Source organism: Saimiri boliviensis, chromosome 14, assembly GCF_048565385.1.
Source record: "Saimiri boliviensis isolate mSaiBol1 chromosome 14, mSaiBol1.pri, whole genome shotgun sequence".
In the NCBI taxonomy this organism is placed as follows: Eukaryota; Metazoa; Chordata; class Mammalia; order Primates; family Cebidae; genus Saimiri; species Saimiri boliviensis.
The window spans coordinates 77,885,650-77,900,422 of record NC_133462.1 but is presented as its reverse complement, the minus strand read 5'-3'; the positions used below and the strand labels follow the sequence as shown (position 1 = coordinate 77,900,422).

The window sequence follows — 14,773 nt, the reverse complement described above, 5'->3', positions numbered from 1 at the left end:
GTGGCTGGCGAAGGCGCCGTCCTTTTCCCCGGCACAGCAGCCCATGAGGTCTGGAGCAGAGGCCTTGGCTTGCGTCTGTGGGACCCGCTGGCCCTGCCCGCCTCTGCCTCTACCTACCCCGGGCGGGCTCCGGTCTCGGACGGTTGCGGCGGCGCCGGGTGAGTGAATTGCGTTCACCGGGCGTCCCGGGAGCGGGAAGACACCCTGGACGGCAGGGACCCCGGGCCTGCGCCTTGGGGGGTCGGGTCCCGGCCCTCGGTGCCCAGGCTGGAGCCCAGCTCCTGATGGGCGGCGGCCAGGCCGAAGAGGAGGCGTGCTGCTGCCCGGCCGCTGCTGGTGCCGGGCTGCGGCGGGGTCGCAGGCGGGACGGAAAACCGGGCGCTTGAGAAGCACGGCGACCGCAAAAAGGCCAGGGGCAGGCAGCGAAGAGCCGAAAGCCCACGGCACCCGGTGTTCCCCAGGCGGTCTCCCGTCCAGGTACTAACCAGGCCCGACCCTGCTTTGCTTCCGAGATCTGACGAGATCGGGCGCGTCCAGGGCGGCATGGCCGTAGACGCCAGCAGCGGGCCCCTGGCTGCCCCACGAGGCCGGCGCAGCCACGGCCGCCCGACGCCAGGCCTCACTGCCACCGCCTGGCCGCGGGGCTCGGGTCGGAGACCCCCCCGAGCCGCTCGCCCGCTGCCGGGCTCGGCCGCTCTCCGGGTCTACCGCCCCAGCTCTGCCCCGACGCGGGGCTCCGCTTTCCTGCGGCCTCCCCACGCCTCCCGATTTCGCTTGTCTTCGTCGTCACGACGGCCGGGCTCCTGATCCCAACACAGGGGCCGAGGGACACCCAGAGGGCCCCGCCGACTCCAACAACGCCACCACCACCGCCGCCGCCGCCACCGCCACCGCCACCGCCACCACGACGAACACAACCCCACCCCTCCCACACACACACACACACACGAGCCCACTGGCACGAGCACCCACGCAGGCCCAGGCACAGGCACGTAGACACAGACAGCTCGAAGGAGAGCCAGCGAGCGAGGGAGGGAACGGTAGAAACGGACACACGCGGAGAGACAGCGATACGGAGAGAGACGGAGAGGACCAGGAGGATGGAGACAGAGACACACAGACAGACCCAAGGGTGGGCCAGAAAGAGCGCAAGGTGGAAGGGGAAGACAAGAAAGAGAGACGCTGAGGGAATCAGAGAGCCAGAGCGCTTGAGCCTTGGAGAGGGAGCACTCTGCCGTGGTGGACCCGGCTCCCTGGAGCAGGCCCGGTAGGGTGCAGGGAGCTTGGGCTGGCCCCGAACAGAGTGGCAGGGCCGCGCGGGTCCGGGAGGACCGACGGAGCCCTGGGACGTGTTTTGCCGCGGCTGGGTTGGTTGCTTGCTTTGGGGGGTGCGTCTCGTAGGGTCCTTCCTCTGTTGGCTTCTCCCCGTCCTCCTGGTGCGGTGGGCCACCCCGGCCCCCACCCCCACCCCCGCCCCCAGATATGTAGCGCGCACCCGTCGGTCTGGCGGGAGGCGTGGCGCCCAGCGTGCCCACGGGGCCCGGGGCCTGGACCTCTCCGGTGCGCTCGGGACTAGAGTTTACACGAAGTGGGTGGCCGCGGGAATCCAAGCGCACGGGGACGATTTTCCCGGCGGCTGGCCAAACGGAAGAAGGAACCCAGGCGTTCTGGAGCGGAGGTCTCGGCTGGCGTCTGTGGCACCCGCTGCCCCCTGGCCGCCCCGGGCTTGGGGCGGCGCCGCGTGGGTCACTTGAACTGCCCGGGCGTCCCGGGAGAAAGAAAGCACCCGACGGGGCAGGGAAGCGGCGCCTGCCTGCGGATTCGGAGGTGGGGGTCGGGTCCCGTCCCTCCCGGCACCGGCGGAAGAGGCGGTAGACGCTGCCAGCAGCCTGGGGGGTGCTGCGATGGCCGATCCACCCGCTCCCACCCTGCCGCCCCCCCCCCTCCCCCCCCGCGGAGGTCCCAGGCTGCGGCGGGGTCGCGGACGGGCGGAAAGAGGGGGAGCAGAGTCGGGGGCCGCTGGGGAAGCCCAGCGACAAAAGAGGGACAAAAGAAGGCAGGGAGCGGAAGAGCCAAAAGCCTACAGCACCCGGTATTCCCAGGCGGTCTCCCATCCAAGTACTAACCAGGCCCGACCCTGCTTAGCTTCCGAGATCAGACGAGATCGGGCGCGTTCAGGGTGGTATGGCCGTAGACGCTGGCGGTGGCCTTTGGCTGCCCCAAAAGGCGGCCCGCAGCCACGCCCGCCCGACTCCAGGCGTCACCGCGAGCCCTGCCGGCCGGCTGGGCCGCTCTTCCACGCTATGCCCTGGCACCGCCGGCCGCCGCGCTGCGCCACGCTGCGCCGCGCCTTCCGTCGGCCTCTCGGAGCCTCCCGTCGTCGCCGGCGGGGACGACAGGGTCTGCGCCGAGCGCTCGGGGTCCCGGGGCTTCCTCCGGGGCCTCCGCCTTGCCGCCGCCGCCGCCGCCGAGGGATACTTTGGGATCCGCCGCCGCCCCTCCGGCAAGGCCCCCTCGTGCCCCTGCCACTCAGAGCCGCCACGGCTGCCCAGGAACCCAGAGGCGGCCCAGCCCCGCGGGTTCTTTTTCTCCCAGCGCACCCACCACGCTCCCTGGTGCGGCTCAGGGGCCGGGGGGCGGGGCGGAGCCCTCGCTGTGTCCCGCGCTGGCGCTAGAGCCGGCAGCCTGACCCCGGGACCAGAGGGGCTGACGCACTCGCCCAAGGAGAGCAGAGGAGAGACGGGCGGAGAGACCGAAAGAAAGGGAGAGAAAGACAGAGAGTGACAGACGACAGCCAGAGCCGCAGAACGGGCGCCAGCTACAGGGGGCAGAACAGAAAGGGAGGGGGGGGGGGTGAGGCAGCTAGAGAGCCACAGCGATAGAGCCTTGGAGAGCCAGCGCTCTGCTCTGACGGACAGGGCCTCTTGGAGCAGGCCGGGGTGGGGTGGAGGCTGCTTGGGCTGGCTCAGGACGGGCTGGCAGGGCCGCCCACGCGGGAGGACCGACGGCGCCCTGACACGCGTTTTTTCTCTTGGCTCGGTTGGGTGCGTTGGCTGCGCCTCTGCTAGGGTCCTTCCTCTGTTGGCTCCTCGCCGTCCACTGGCTGCGGTGGGCCCCGCCATCTGCAGGGAGACAGGGCCCGAGGCCTGCGTCTCTCTCTCCTGCCCTCGAGACTGGGGCTTAGGCGGAGTTGGCGGCGATGGGGATGCGGGCGCACAGAAACCGCTTTCCTGGTGGCTGGCGAAGGCGCCGTCCTTTTCCCCGGCACAGCAGCCCATGAGGTCTGGAGCAGAGGCCTTGGCTTGCGTCTGTGGGACCCGCTGGCCCTGCCCGCCTCTGCCTCTACCTACCCCGGGCGGGCTCCGGTCTCGGACGGTTGCGGCGGCGCCGGGTGAGTGAATTGCGTTCACCGGGCGTCCCGGGAGCGGGAAGACACCCTGGACGGCAGGGACCCCGGGCCTGCGCCTTGGGGGGTCGGGTCCCGGCCCTCGGTGCCCAGGCTGGAGCCCAGCTCCTGATGGGCGGCGGCCAGGCCGAAGAGGAGGCGTGCTGCTGCCCGGCCGCTGCTGGTGCCGGGCTGCGGCGGGGTCGCAGGCGGGACGGAAAACCGGGCGCTTGAGAAGCACGGCGACCGCAAAAAGGCCAGGGGCAGGCAGCGAAGAGCCGAAAGCCCACGGCACCCGGTGTTCCCCAGGCGGTCTCCCGTCCAGGTACTAACCAGGCCCGACCCTGCTTTGCTTCCGAGATCTGACGAGATCGGGCGCGTCCAGGGCGGCATGGCCGTAGACGCCAGCAGCGGGCCCCTGGCTGCCCCACGAGGCCGGCGCAGCCACGGCCGCCCGACGCCAGGCCTCACTGCCACCGCCTGGCCGCGGGGCTCGGGTCGGAGACCCCCCCGAGCCGCTCGCCCGCTGCCGGGCTCGGCCGCTCTCCGGGTCTACCGCCCCAGCTCTGCCCCGACGCGGGGCTCCGCTTTCCTGCGGCCTCCCCACGCCTCCCGATTTCGCTTGTCTTCGTCGTCACGACGGCCGGGCTCCTGATCCCAACACAGGGGCCGAGGGACACCCAGAGGGCCCCGCCGACTCCAACAACGCCACCACCACCGCCGCCGCCGCCACCGCCACCGCCACCGCCACCACGACGAACACAACCCCACCCCTCCCACACACACACACACACGAGCCCACTGGCACGAGCACCCACGCAGGCCCAGGCACAGGCACGTAGACACAGACAGCTCGAAGGAGAGCCAGCGAGCGAGGGAGGGAACGGTAGAAACGGACACACGCGGAGAGACAGCGATACGGAGAGAGACGGAGAGGACCAGGAGGATGGAGACAGAGACACACAGACAGACCCAAGGGTGGGCCAGAAAGAGCGCAAGGTGGAAGGGGAAGACAAGAAAGAGAGACGCTGAGGGAATCAGAGAGCCAGAGCGCTTGAGCCTTGGAGAGGGAGCACTCTGCCGTGGTGGACCCGGCTCCCTGGAGCAGGCCCGGTAGGGTGCAGGGAGCTTGGGCTGGCCCCGAACAGAGTGGCAGGGCCGCGCGGGTCCGGGAGGACCGACGGAGCCCTGGGACGTGTTTTGCCGCGGCTGGGTTGGTTGCTTGCTTTGGGGGGTGCGTCTCGTAGGGTCCTTCCTCTGTTGGCTTCTCCCCGTCCTCCTGGTGCGGTGGGCCACCCCGGCCCCCACCCCCACCCCCGCCCCCAGATATGTAGCGCGCACCCGTCGGTCTGGCGGGAGGCGTGGCGCCCAGCGTGCCCACGGGGCCCGGGGCCTGGACCTCTCCGGTGCGCTCGGGACTAGAGTTTACACGAAGTGGGTGGCCGCGGGAATCCAAGCGCACGGGGACGATTTTCCCGGCGGCTGGCCAAACGGAAGAAGGAACCCAGGCGTTCTGGAGCGGAGGTCTCGGCTGGCGTCTGTGGCACCCGCTGCCCCCTGGCCGCCCCGGGCTTGGGGCGGCGCCGCGTGGGTCACTTGAACTGCCCGGGCGTCCCGGGAGAAAGAAAGCACCCGACGGGGCAGGGAAGCGGCGCCTGCCTGCGGATTCGGAGGTGGGGGTCGGGTCCCGTCCCTCCCGGCACCGGCGGAAGAGGCGGTAGACGCTGCCAGCAGCCTGGGGGGTGCTGCGATGGCCGATCCACCCGCTCCCACCCTGCCGCCCCCCCCCTCCCCCCCCGCGGAGGTCCCAGGCTGCGGCGGGGTCGCGGACGGGCGGAAAGAGGGGGAGCAGAGTCGGGGGCCGCTGGGGAAGCCCAGCGACAAAAGAGGGACAAAAGAAGGCAGGGAGCGGAAGAGCCAAAAGCCTACAGCACCCGGTATTCCCAGGCGGTCTCCCATCCAAGTACTAACCAGGCCCGACCCTGCTTAGCTTCCGAGATCAGACGAGATCGGGCGCGTTCAGGGTGGTATGGCCGTAGACGCTGGCGGTGGCCTTTGGCTGCCCCAAAAGGCGGCCCGCAGCCACGCCCGCCCGACTCCAGGCGTCACCGCGAGCCCTGCCGGCCGGCTGGGCCGCTCTTCCACGCTATGCCCTGGCACCGCCGGCCGCCGCGCTGCGCCACGCTGCGCCGCGCCTTCCGTCGGCCTCTCGGAGCCTCCCGTCGTCGCCGGCGGGGACGACAGGGTCTGCGCCGAGCGCTCGGGGTCCCGGGGCTTCCTCCGGGGCCTCCGCCTTGCCGCCGCCGCCGCCGCCGAGGGATACTTTGGGATCCGCCGCCGCCCCTCCGGCAAGGCCCCCTCGTGCCCCTGCCACTCAGAGCCGCCACGGCTGCCCAGGAACCCAGAGGCGGCCCAGCCCCGCGGGTTCTTTTTCTCCCAGCGCACCCACCACGCTCCCTGGTGCGGCTCAGGGGCCGGGGGGCGGGGCGGAGCCCTCGCTGTGTCCCGCGCTGGCGCTAGAGCCGGCAGCCTGACCCCGGGACCAGAGGGGCTGACGCACTCGCCCAAGGAGAGCAGAGGAGAGACGGGCGGAGAGACCGAAAGAAAGGGAGAGAAAGACAGAGAGTGACAGACGACAGCCAGAGCCGCAGAACGGGCGCCAGCTACAGGGGGCAGAACAGAAAGGGAGGGGGGGGGGTGAGGCAGCTAGAGAGCCACAGCGATAGAGCCTTGGAGAGCCAGCGCTCTGCTCTGACGGACAGGGCCTCTTGGAGCAGGCCGGGGTGGGGTGGAGGCTGCTTGGGCTGGCTCAGGACGGGCTGGCAGGGCCGCCCACGCGGGAGGACCGACGGCGCCCTGACACGCGTTTTTTCTCTTGGCTCGGTTGGGTGCGTTGGCTGCGCCTCTGCTAGGGTCCTTCCTCTGTTGGCTCCTCGCCGTCCACTGGCTGCGGTGGGCCCCGCCATCTGCAGGGAGACAGGGCCCGAGGCCTGCGTCTCTCTCTCCTGCCCTCGAGACTGGGGCTTAGGCGGAGTTGGCGGCGATGGGGATGCGGGCGCACAGAAACCGCTTTCCTGGTGGCTGGCGAAGGCGCCGTCCTTTTCCCCGGCACAGCAGCCCATGAGGTCTGGAGCAGAGGCCTTGGCTTGCGTCTGTGGGACCCGCTGGCCCTGCCCGCCTCTGCCTCTACCTACCCCGGGCGGGCTCCGGTCTCGGACGGTTGCGGCGGCGCCGGGTGAGTGAATTGCGTTCACCGGGCGTCCCGGGAGCGGGAAGACACCCTGGACGGCAGGGACCCCGGGCCTGCGCCTTGGGGGGTCGGGTCCCGGCCCTCGGTGCCCAGGCTGGAGCCCAGCTCCTGATGGGCGGCGGCCAGGCCGAAGAGGAGGCGTGCTGCTGCCCGGCCGCTGCTGGTGCCGGGCTGCGGCGGGGTCGCAGGCGGGACGGAAAACCGGGCGCTTGAGAAGCACGGCGACCGCAAAAAGGCCAGGGGCAGGCAGCGAAGAGCCGAAAGCCCACGGCACCCGGTGTTCCCCAGGCGGTCTCCCGTCCAGGTACTAACCAGGCCCGACCCTGCTTTGCTTCCGAGATCTGACGAGATCGGGCGCGTCCAGGGCGGCATGGCCGTAGACGCCAGCAGCGGGCCCCTGGCTGCCCCACGAGGCCGGCGCAGCCACGGCCGCCCGACGCCAGGCCTCACTGCCACCGCCTGGCCGCGGGGCTCGGGTCGGAGACCCCCCCGAGCCGCTCGCCCGCTGCCGGGCTCGGCCGCTCTCCGGGTCTACCGCCCCAGCTCTGCCCCGACGCGGGGCTCCGCTTTCCTGCGGCCTCCCCACGCCTCCCGATTTCGCTTGTCTTCGTCGTCACGACGGCCGGGCTCCTGATCCCAACACAGGGGCCGAGGGACACCCAGAGGGCCCCGCCGACTCCAACAACGCCACCACCACCGCCGCCGCCGCCACCGCCACCGCCACCGCCACCACGACGAACACAACCCCACCCCTCCCACACACACACACACACGAGCCCAGTGGCACGAGCACCCACGCAGGCCCAGGCACAGGCACGTAGACACAGACAGCTCGAAGGAGAGCCAGCGAGCGAGGGAGGGAACGGTAGAAACGGACACACGCGGAGAGACAGCGATACGGAGAGAGACGGAGAGGACCAGGAGGATGGAGACAGAGACACACAGACAGACCCAAGGGTGGGCCAGAAAGAGCGCAAGGTGGAAGGGGAAGACAAGAAAGAGAGACGCTGAGGGAATCAGAGAGCCAGAGCGCTTGAGCCTTGGAGAGGGAGCACTCTGCCGTGGTGGACCCGGCTCCCTGGAGCAGGCCCGGTAGGGTGCAGGGAGCTTGGGCTGGCCCCGAACAGAGTGGCAGGGCCGCGCGGGTCCGGGAGGACCGACGGAGCCCTGGGACGTGTTTTGCCGCGGCTGGGTTGGTTGCTTGCTTTGGGGGGTGCGTCTCGTAGGGTCCTTCCTCTGTTGGCTTCTCCCCGTCCTCCTGGTGCGGTGGGCCACCCCGGCCCCCACCCCCACCCCCGCCCCCAGATATGTAGCGCGCACCCGTCGGTCTGGCGGGAGGCGTGGCGCCCAGCGTGCCCACGGGGCCCGGGGCCTGGACCTCTCCGGTGCGCTCGGGACTAGAGTTTACACGAAGTGGGTGGCCGCGGGAATCCAAGCGCACGGGGACGATTTTCCCGGCGGCTGGCCAAACGGAAGAAGGAACCCAGGCGTTCTGGAGCGGAGGTCTCGGCTGGCGTCTGTGGCACCCGCTGCCCCCTGGCCGCCCCGGGCTTGGGGCGGCGCCGCGTGGGTCACTTGAACTGCCCGGGCGTCCCGGGAGAAAGAAAGCACCCGACGGGGCAGGGAAGCGGCGCCTGCCTGCGGATTCGGAGGTGGGGGTCGGGTCCCGTCCCTCCCGGCACCGGCGGAAGAGGCGGTAGACGCTGCCAGCAGCCTGGGGGGTGCTGCGATGGCCGATCCACCCGCTCCCACCCTGCCGCCCCCCCCCTCCCCCCCCGCGGAGGTCCCAGGCTGCGGCGGGGTCGCGGACGGGCGGAAAGAGGGGGAGCAGAGTCGGGGGCCGCTGGGGAAGCCCAGCGACAAAAGAGGGACAAAAGAAGGCAGGGAGCGGAAGAGCCAAAAGCCTACAGCACCCGGTATTCCCAGGCGGTCTCCCATCCAAGTACTAACCAGGCCCGACCCTGCTTAGCTTCCGAGATCAGACGAGATCGGGCGCGTTCAGGGTGGTATGGCCGTAGACGCTGGCGGTGGCCTTTGGCTGCCCCAAAAGGCGGCCCGCAGCCACGCCCGCCCGACTCCAGGCGTCACCGCGAGCCCTGCCGGCCGGCTGGGCCGCTCTTCCACGCTATGCCCTGGCACCGCCGGCCGCCGCGCTGCGCCACGCTGCGCCGCGCCTTCCGTCGGCCTCTCGGAGCCTCCCGTCGTCGCCGGCGGGGACGACAGGGTCTGCGCCGAGCGCTCGGGGTCCCGGGGCTTCCTCCGGGGCCTCCGCCTTGCCGCCGCCGCCGCCGCCGAGGGATACTTTGGGATCCGCCGCCGCCCCTCCGGCAAGGCCCCCTCGTGCCCCTGCCACTCAGAGCCGCCACGGCTGCCCAGGAACCCAGAGGCGGCCCAGCCCCGCGGGTTCTTTTTCTCCCAGCGCACCCACCACGCTCCCTGGTGCGGCTCAGGGGCCGGGGGGCGGGGCGGAGCCCTCGCTGTGTCCCGCGCTGGCGCTAGAGCCGGCAGCCTGACCCCGGGACCAGAGGGGCTGACGCACTCGCCCAAGGAGAGCAGAGGAGAGACGGGCGGAGAGACCGAAAGAAAGGGAGAGAAAGACAGAGAGTGACAGACGACAGCCAGAGCCGCAGAACGGGCGCCAGCTACAGGGGGCAGAACAGAAAGGGAGGGGGGGGGGGTGAGGCAGCTAGAGAGCCACAGCGATAGAGCCTTGGAGAGCCAGCGCTCTGCTCTGACGGACAGGGCCTCTTGGAGCAGGCCGGGGTGGGGTGGAGGCTGCTTGGGCTGGCTCAGGACGGGCTGGCAGGGCCGCCCACGCGGGAGGACCGACGGCGCCCTGACACGCGTTTTTTCTCTTGGCTCGGTTGGGTGCGTTGGCTGCGCCTCTGCTAGGGTCCTTCCTCTGTTGGCTCCTCGCCGTCCACTGGCTGCGGTGGGCCCCGCCATCTGCAGGGAGACAGGGCCCGAGGCCTGCGTCTCTCTCTCCTGCCCTCGAGACTGGGGCTTAGGCGGAGTTGGCGGCGATGGGGATGCGGGCGCACAGAAACCGCTTTCCTGGTGGCTGGCGAAGGCGCCGTCCTTTTCCCCGGCACAGCAGCCCATGAGGTCTGGAGCAGAGGCCTTGGCTTGCGTCTGTGGGACCCGCTGGCCCTGCCCGCCTCTGCCTCTACCTACCCCGGGCGGGCTCCGGTCTCGGACGGTTGCGGCGGCGCCGGGTGAGTGAATTGCGTTCACCGGGCGTCCCGGGAGCGGGAAGACACCCTGGACGGCAGGGACCCCGGGCCTGCGCCTTGGGGGGTCGGGTCCCGGCCCTCGGTGCCCAGGCTGGAGCCCAGCTCCTGATGGGCGGCGGCCAGGCCGAAGAGGAGGCGTGCTGCTGCCCGGCCGCTGCTGGTGCCGGGCTGCGGCGGGGTCGCAGGCGGGACGGAAAACCGGGCGCTTGAGAAGCACGGCGACCGCAAAAAGGCCAGGGGCAGGCAGCGAAGAGCCGAAAGCCCACGGCACCCGGTGTTCCCCAGGCGGTCTCCCGTCCAGGTACTAACCAGGCCCGACCCTGCTTTGCTTCCGAGATCTGACGAGATCGGGCGCGTCCAGGGCGGCATGGCCGTAGACGCCAGCAGCGGGCCCCTGGCTGCCCCACGAGGCCGGCGCAGCCACGGCCGCCCGACGCCAGGCCTCACTGCCACCGCCTGGCCGCGGGGCTCGGGTCGGAGACCCCCCCGAGCCGCTCGCCCGCTGCCGGGCTCGGCCGCTCTCCGGGTCTACCGCCCCAGCTCTGCCCCGACGCGGGGCTCCGCTTTCCTGCGGCCTCCCCACGCCTCCCGATTTCGCTTGTCTTCGTCGTCACGACGGCCGGGCTCCTGATCCCAACACAGGGGCCGAGGGACACCCAGAGGGCCCCGCCGACTCCAACAACGCCACCACCACCGCCGCCGCCGCCACCGCCACCGCCACCGCCACCACGACGAACACAACCCCACCCCTCCCACACACACACACACACGAGCCCAGTGGCACGAGCACCCACGCAGGCCCAGGCACAGGCACGTAGACACAGACAGCTCGAAGGAGAGCCAGCGAGCGAGGGAGGGAACGGTAGAAACGGACACACGCGGAGAGACAGCGATACGGAGAGAGACGGAGAGGACCAGGAGGATGGAGACAGAGACACACAGACAGACCCAAGGGTGGGCCAGAAAGAGCGCAAGGTGGAAGGGGAAGACAAGAAAGAGAGACGCTGAGGGAATCAGAGAGCCAGAGCGCTTGAGCCTTGGAGAGGGAGCACTCTGCCGTGGTGGACCCGGCTCCCTGGAGCAGGCCCGGTAGGGTGCAGGGAGCTTGGGCTGGCCCCGAACAGAGTGGCAGGGCCGCGCGGGTCCGGGAGGACCGACGGAGCCCTGGGACGTGTTTTGCCGCGGCTGGGTTGGTTGCTTGCTTTGGGGGGTGCGTCTCGTAGGGTCCTTCCTCTGTTGGCTTCTCCCCGTCCTCCTGGTGCGGTGGGCCACCCCGGCCCCCACCCCCACCCCCGCCCCCAGATATGTAGCGCGCACCCGTCGGTCTGGCGGGAGGCGTGGCGCCCAGCGTGCCCACGGGGCCCGGGGCCTGGACCTCTCCGGTGCGCTCGGGACTAGAGTTTACACGAAGTGGGTGGCCGCGGGAATCCAAGCGCACGGGGACGATTTTCCCGGCGGCTGGCCAAACGGAAGAAGGAACCCAGGCGTTCTGGAGCGGAGGTCTCGGCTGGCGTCTGTGGCACCCGCTGCCCCCTGGCCGCCCCGGGCTTGGGGCGGCGCCGCGTGGGTCACTTGAACTGCCCGGGCGTCCCGGGAGAAAGAAAGCACCCGACGGGGCAGGGAAGCGGCGCCTGCCTGCGGATTCGGAGGTGGGGGTCGGGTCCCGTCCCTCCCGGCACCGGCGGAAGAGGCGGTAGACGCTGCCAGCAGCCTGGGGGGTGCTGCGATGGCCGATCCACCCGCTCCCACCCTGCCGCCCCCCCCCTCCCCCCCCGCGGAGGTCCCAGGCTGCGGCGGGGTCGCGGACGGGCGGAAAGAGGGGGAGCAGAGTCGGGGGCCGCTGGGGAAGCCCAGCGACAAAAGAGGGACAAAAGAAGGCAGGGAGCGGAAGAGCCAAAAGCCTACAGCACCCGGTATTCCCAGGCGGTCTCCCATCCAAGTACTAACCAGGCCCGACCCTGCTTAGCTTCCGAGATCAGACGAGATCGGGCGCGTTCAGGGTGGTATGGCCGTAGACGCTGGCGGTGGCCTTTGGCTGCCCCAAAAGGCGGCCCGCAGCCACGCCCGCCCGACTCCAGGCGTCACCGCGAGCCCTGCCGGCCGGCTGGGCCGCTCTTCCACGCTATGCCCTGGCACCGCCGGCCGCCGCGCTGCGCCACGCTGCGCCGCGCCTTCCGTCGGCCTCTCGGAGCCTCCCGTCGTCGCCGGCGGGGACGACAGGGTCTGCGCCGAGCGCTCGGGGTCCCGGGGCTTCCTCCGGGGCCTCCGCCTTGCCGCCGCCGCCGCCGCCGAGGGATACTTTGGGATCCGCCGCCGCCCCTCCGGCAAGGCCCCCTCGTGCCCCTGCCACTCAGAGCCGCCACGGCTGCCCAGGAACCCAGAGGCGGCCCAGCCCCGCGGGTTCTTTTTCTCCCAGCGCACCCACCACGCTCCCTGGTGCGGCTCAGGGGCCGGGGGGCGGGGCGGAGCCCTCGCTGTGTCCCGCGCTGGCGCTAGAGCCGGCAGCCTGACCCCGGGACCAGAGGGGCTGACGCACTCGCCCAAGGAGAGCAGAGGAGAGACGGGCGGAGAGACCGAAAGAAAGGGAGAGAAAGACAGAGAGTGACAGACGACAGCCAGAGCCGCAGAACGGGCGCCAGCTACAGGGGGCAGAACAGAAAGGGAGGGGGGGGGGTGAGGCAGCTAGAGAGCCACAGCGATAGAGCCTTGGAGAGCCAGCGCTCTGCTCTGACGGACAGGGCCTCTTGGAGCAGGCCGGGGTGGGGTGGAGGCTGCTTGGGCTGGCTCAGGACGGGCTGGCAGGGCCGCCCACGCGGGAGGACCGACGGCGCCCTGACACGCGTTTTTTCTCTTGGCTCGGTTGGGTGCGTTGGCTGCGCCTCTGCTAGGGTCCTTCCTCTGTTGGCTCCTCGCCGTCCACTGGCTGCGGTGGGCCCCGCCATCTGCAGGGAGACAGGGCCCGAGGCCTGCGTCTCTCTCTCCTGCCCTCGAGACTGGGGCTTAGGCGGAGTTGGCGGCGATGGGGATGCGGGCGCACAGAAACCGCTTTCCTGGTGGCTGGCGAAGGCGCCGTCCTTTTCCCCGGCACAGCAGCCCATGAGGTCTGGAGCAGAGGCCTTGGCTTGCGTCTGTGGGACCCGCTGGCCCTGCCCGCCTCTGCCTCTACCTACCCCGGGCGGGCTCCGGTCTCGGACGGTTGCGGCGGCGCCGGGTGAGTGAATTGCGTTCACCGGGCGTCCCGGGAGCGGGAAGACACCCTGGACGGCAGGGACCCCGGGCCTGCGCCTTGGGGGGTCGGGTCCCGGCCCTCGGTGCCCAGGCTGGAGCCCAGCTCCTGATGGGCGGCGGCCAGGCCGAAGAGGAGGCGTGCTGCTGCCCGGCCGCTGCTGGTGCCGGGCTGCGGCGGGGTCGCAGGCGGGACGGAAAACCGGGCGCTTGAGAAGCACGGCGACCGCAAAAAGGCCAGGGGCAGGCAGCGAAGAGCCGAAAGCCCACGGCACCCGGTGTTCCCCAGGCGGTCTCCCGTCCAGGTACTAACCAGGCCCGACCCTGCTTTGCTTCCGAGATCTGACGAGATCGGGCGCGTCCAGGGCGGCATGGCCGTAGACGCCAGCAGCGGGCCCCTGGCTGCCCCACGAGGCCGGCGCAGCCACGGCCGCCCGACGCCAGGCCTCACTGCCACCGCCTGGCCGCGGGGCTCGGGTCGGAGACCCCCCCGAGCCGCTCGCCCGCTGCCGGGCTCGGCCGCTCTCCGGGTCTACCGCCCCAGCTCTGCCCCGACGCGGGGCTCCGCTTTCCTGCGGCCTCCCCACGCCTCCCGATTTCGCTTGTCTTCGTCGTCACGACGGCCGGGCTCCTGATCCCAACACAGGGGCCGAGGGACACCCAGAGGGCCCCGCCGACTCCAACAACGCCACCACCACCGCCGCCGCCGCCACCGCCACCGCCACCGCCACCACGACGAACACAACCCCACCCCTCCCACACACACACACACACGAGCCCACTGGCACGAGCACCCACGCAGGCCCAGGCACAGGCACGTAGACACAGACAGCTCGAAGGAGAGCCAGCGAGCGAGGGAGGGAACGGTAGAAACGGACACACGCGGAGAGACAGCGATACGGAGAGAGACGGAGAGGACCAGGAGGATGGAGACAGAGACACACAGACAGACCCAAGGGTGGGCCAGAAAGAGCGCAAGGTGGAAGGGGAAGACAAGAAAGAGAGACGCTGAGGGAATCAGAGAGCCAGAGCGCTTGAGCCTTGGAGAGGGAGCACTCTGCCGTGGTGGACCCGGCTCCCTGGAGCAGGCCCGGTAGGGTGCAGGGAGCTTGGGCTGGCCCCGAACAGAGTGGCAGGGCCGCGCGGGTCCGGGAGGACCGACGGAGCCCTGGGACGTGTTTTGCCGCGGCTGGGTTGGTTGCTTGCTTTGGGGGGTGCGTCTCGTAGGGTCCTTCCTCTGTTGGCTTCTCCCCGTCCTCCTGGTGCGGTGGGCCACCCCGGCCCCCACCCCCACCCCCGCCCCCAGATATGTAGCGCGCACCCGTCGGTCTGGCGGGAGGCGTGGCGCCCAGCGTGCCCACGGGGCCCGGGGCCTGGACCTCTCCGGTGCGCTCGGGACTAGAGTTTACACGAAGTGGGTGGCCGCGGGAATCCAAGCGCACGGGGACGATTTTCCCGGCGGCTGGCCAAACGGAAGAAGGAACCCAGGCGTTCTGGAGCGGAGGTCTCGGCTGGCGTCTGTGGCACCCGCTGCCCCCTGGCCGCCCCGGGCTTGGGGCGGCGCCGCGTGGGTCACTTGAACTGCCCGGGCGTCCCGGGAGAAAGAAAGCACCCGACGGGGCAGGGAAGCGGCGCCTGCCTGCGGATTCGGAGGTGGGGGTCGGGTCCCGTCCCTCCCGG

General features: G+C 71.1%; 9 non-coding genes across 9 annotated transcripts; all 9 read right to left on the bottom strand.

The window, feature by feature from the left end:
• Positions 1-435: 435 nt before the first annotated feature.
• Positions 436-555, bottom strand: LOC141581302 (5S ribosomal RNA). Its single transcript, XR_012513896.1, has one exon. It is a non-coding gene; the product is annotated as a 5S ribosomal RNA (ribosomal RNA).
• Positions 556-2,077: 1,522 nt separating this feature from the next.
• Positions 2,078-2,196, bottom strand: LOC141581338 (5S ribosomal RNA). Its single transcript, XR_012513932.1, has one exon. It is a non-coding gene; the product is annotated as a 5S ribosomal RNA (ribosomal RNA).
• A 1,472-nt stretch (positions 2,197-3,668) lies between these two features.
• Positions 3,669-3,788, bottom strand: LOC141581301 (5S ribosomal RNA). Its single transcript, XR_012513895.1, has one exon. It is a non-coding gene; the product is annotated as a 5S ribosomal RNA (ribosomal RNA).
• A 1,519-nt stretch (positions 3,789-5,307) lies between these two features.
• Positions 5,308-5,426, bottom strand: LOC141581337 (5S ribosomal RNA). Its single transcript, XR_012513931.1, has one exon. It is a non-coding gene; the product is annotated as a 5S ribosomal RNA (ribosomal RNA).
• A 1,471-nt stretch (positions 5,427-6,897) lies between these two features.
• LOC141581300 (5S ribosomal RNA) lies at positions 6,898-7,017 on the bottom strand. Its single transcript, XR_012513894.1, has one exon. It is a non-coding gene; the product is annotated as a 5S ribosomal RNA (ribosomal RNA).
• Positions 7,018-8,536: 1,519 nt separating this feature from the next.
• LOC141581336 (5S ribosomal RNA) lies at positions 8,537-8,655 on the bottom strand. Its single transcript, XR_012513930.1, has one exon. It is a non-coding gene; the product is annotated as a 5S ribosomal RNA (ribosomal RNA).
• Positions 8,656-10,127: 1,472 nt separating this feature from the next.
• Positions 10,128-10,247, bottom strand: LOC141581299 (5S ribosomal RNA). Its single transcript, XR_012513893.1, has one exon. It is a non-coding gene; the product is annotated as a 5S ribosomal RNA (ribosomal RNA).
• Positions 10,248-11,766: 1,519 nt separating this feature from the next.
• Positions 11,767-11,885, bottom strand: LOC141581335 (5S ribosomal RNA). The gene has a single exon (XR_012513929.1). It is a non-coding gene; the product is annotated as a 5S ribosomal RNA (ribosomal RNA).
• A 1,471-nt stretch (positions 11,886-13,356) lies between these two features.
• LOC141581298 (5S ribosomal RNA) lies at positions 13,357-13,476 on the bottom strand. The gene has a single exon (XR_012513892.1). It is a non-coding gene; the product is annotated as a 5S ribosomal RNA (ribosomal RNA).
• Positions 13,477-14,773: the final 1,297 nt, after the last annotated feature.